The 3,114-nt window shown below is 43.4% G+C and overlaps 1 long non-coding RNA gene across 1 annotated transcript; it reads right to left on the bottom strand.

Annotated features, from left to right (window-relative positions):
• Nucleotides 1-287: 287 nt before the first annotated feature.
• Nucleotides 288-2,760, bottom strand: LOC136710116 (uncharacterized). The gene is made up of 3 exons (XR_010804575.1): nucleotides 2,554-2,760; nucleotides 2,316-2,419; nucleotides 288-830 (listed from the first exon to the last, which is right to left on the bottom strand). It is a non-coding gene; the product is annotated as an uncharacterized lncRNA (long non-coding RNA).
• Between the last annotated feature and the right edge of the window lie 354 nt (nucleotides 2,761-3,114).

Below are 3,114 nucleotides of genomic sequence, written 5' to 3'. Positions count from 1 at the left end.
TGCAAACACAGCTAGCATATACGCCAGCAACAGACAGGAAACCAAATAAGATCCTCTGGAGACCAGTGCTACGTTGTGGAGCAGTGTAACTTGTGTTGCGAAACATAGCGGTGTTTAATACCTTGGATGAGTTGGAGTGCCATTTATGGCCCATTTAGCTTGTCAAAGCCATTAGTTAATGCTACATGTTAGCTCTTAAACGTTTAGATGATATCAGTAGTTAGCTACCCAGCTAATATCATTGCTTTAAGAGGCTCTCAATTGTGAGTTATTGGTAGTATTTATAGCCTTCTCTAACATTTATCCCTCAATAAAAACAGACATTGGCAGCTGATCACAGAGGGCTGTGAGTGTTTTTCCATAGTTTTTGCTGCGCTCCTTTATTTGCAACTCAAAGCAGAACAAGGTGGTCCGAAAGCAGCCCCCTTTTGAAGAACACCGCTAGTTTCCAGAAAAGCATTTTCCATTAAAAGATGACATCAGTGTACCAATGTTTCTATGGTTACTACGTGTATGTCTTGCCTCAGGTGCTTTATTTTTCATATCATCACACAAAGCCCTCCAGGAAATGCTATTCTGGTATGGAAACATCTAGTGTGAACACAGCCCTCTCTGAACTAGAAAAAGACATGCCACTGACAGGTTATTAGACAGAGGCAACAGCACAGGGCATGAACACACACTGGACAGGGCAACAGTCCACCGCAGGACATCAGACCCCCACAGAGCAGGTATGATGTGGGTGGTGGATCATTCTCAGCGCTGCTGTGACACTAACGTGGTGGTGGTGTGTTAAGGCCTCAGCATACTTCTGTTGAGACGACGTTCACCTGGATTCACCAAAAAAATATGAATGTGAAAAGAAACAATCACATACGTCGTCTGGGGGCTTCGCTCACCATGCCGTGCTCACTAAAGCCGGACGAACTTCGCGGCATAAACGCCACGTGACTAAGTTTTTCATTGGTCAGTACATTTCTCTTCTCTTATATATTTACTATTTTAGAGGATAGAACTTTAAGACCGCAATGATATACAGAAGTGCTGCTTTCCAGTAGTCGTTGGAAACCTTTAGCCCCATGCTGTGTTATCTCCTGTTGCCTATAAGAAGAATCTCATTGGGACTTCTGCCTTGGGAACAACAGTGTTTCAGCTCGATTATAAGCCACTGCAAGATTACACAGCTGCTCTATGAATAGTGAGCGCTGAGAGGCGTGATTATCAGATTATCCTTCCTGCAATTACAGTCAGAATGCTGAGATTTCCTACTGTGTACATTTATCTGCAAAATGCGGTGAGAAGAACAACCCCAGTGGCATGATTATTACTTTAGAATTTCCATGGAAACGGCCACTTTCAGAGCCTGTTCCTTTAAATGATAATGAGCCGCTCGCTGTTCACCCCGACCCCGAGCGCACAGCAGTGAGGAGCGAGGAGCAGAAGCTCTGGTTTTTAGCCGTTTTCACTCTGTTCTCTTTCTTCTCCGTTTTTACTCAGTGCTCTTATTTCTCCGCTTTACTGTGTTTAACCTCGTCTTTGTGTTCTCACATAAACACAGGTCCAGCGCTGTGATTGGACAGACTCAGATGAGGGGGCGGGGCCATTCTAAAGTCTCTGCACTTGACGTCAGAAGCGGAGCCACCAGACCCCGAAGCACTGACAGAAGGTGAATGACTGAAAACTAGTGCATTAAAAACACTATTCCATAGAGACTAGTGATGTATTAGTGATTTTATTAATGGTGAACAGTGTTGTTGAGCTCAAAAGGTAGATTACATTTATGTTGAAGTTTGTTTTAAATATCAATTAACCCTCTTACACCCACTCCCCCCACACACACTCCTCTCTCTCCCTCTCTCTTTGACACAGCTCCTGCTTTGTCCTCATTTAATTCATGTCTGAGCTGTTAATTTTCTCTATTAAAGCTCGTGCTCAACGCCAAGACTCTCACTTAAACCCCTACTTAAGAGATTCTAATTAAAACAATTCACAAGACTACACTGGAGGGAAAAAAAAAAAAAGTTTCCTCTAATTAGTTTGTCCTGCATGTCACACAACTTTCACTTCCCTCCTAAAATCTACCACCATTTTAACTGTTAATTTCTTTATTTTTTAAATGGACACTATTACAGTTTTTTAAAATCCCTAGCATCACTTTGTCCAATCTGTATTCACATTTTCAAAACTCTAAACACAATTAGCACAACAGCTGTCAGTTGTGAACTATACCATTACAGTTTTTCTTTGGAGTCACTTTGAAGCATTTCTCAGATCAGAATTGAACGACTTGCTCCAACTGCACATTGTGTACTTACGTATGCACCTCATAGAAGTGTAAAAATGGTAGCCCCCGGTGAGGTTGGGACTTTCTATTCCTGGATGTTATTCAGAAATCCAAACAGGTGAGCTACCAGCGTAACTTGGGAGTGGACCCAAGTGCCAAACAGTAAGGGAGGGGGACAGAAGAGAAAAATTAATTAATTAAAATAAAAATATGATAACAGGTGGAAAACGTAAGACGGGTGAAAAAAGTAAAACTCCGCACAAACCCACCCGTTTGAGCAGGAAGAGGAAAACAAAGGACGCCAGGGGAGACTGGCTACCTCAGCAAACACTGAGTAACTCCAAACTGAAAAACACAAAACGTAGGAGAAGGAGAGCGAGACCACTCAACCTTCTGAGAAAACAGAGGAAAAAAGAGCAGACAGATACCAAAATTACCAGCTAGCTAGCTAGCTAGCCTCTCTCTCTCTCTCTCTCTCTCTCTCTCTCTCTCTCTCTCTCTCTCTCTCTCTCTCTCTCTCTCTCTCTCTCTCTCTCTCTCTCTCTCTCTCTCTCTCTCTCTCTCTCTCTCTCTCTCTCTCTCTCTCTCTCTCTCTCTCTCTCTCTCTCTCTCTCTCTCTCTCTCTCTCTCTCTCTCTCTCTCTCTCTCTCTCTCTCTCTCTCTCATGTAGTGCCAAAGAACCAGCAACTCACGCTGCCTCTAGTGGGTCTTTATAGACCTGTCACCAGGTGTTGGGTGTTATGGCTGATTGGCCGTCTGTCGCTGCCCTCTGGTGGCTGGAGTACAAAAAGACATTTCTCATTCATTTTGGACAAACAGCACATGCTTTG

Source organism: Hoplias malabaricus, chromosome 11 (genome assembly GCF_029633855.1).
Source record: "Hoplias malabaricus isolate fHopMal1 chromosome 11, fHopMal1.hap1, whole genome shotgun sequence".
In the NCBI taxonomy this organism is placed as follows: Eukaryota; Metazoa; Chordata; class Actinopteri; order Characiformes; family Erythrinidae; genus Hoplias; species Hoplias malabaricus.
The sequence above is the reverse complement of the archived record's forward strand: the minus strand, read 5'-3'. Positions and strand labels throughout refer to the sequence as shown.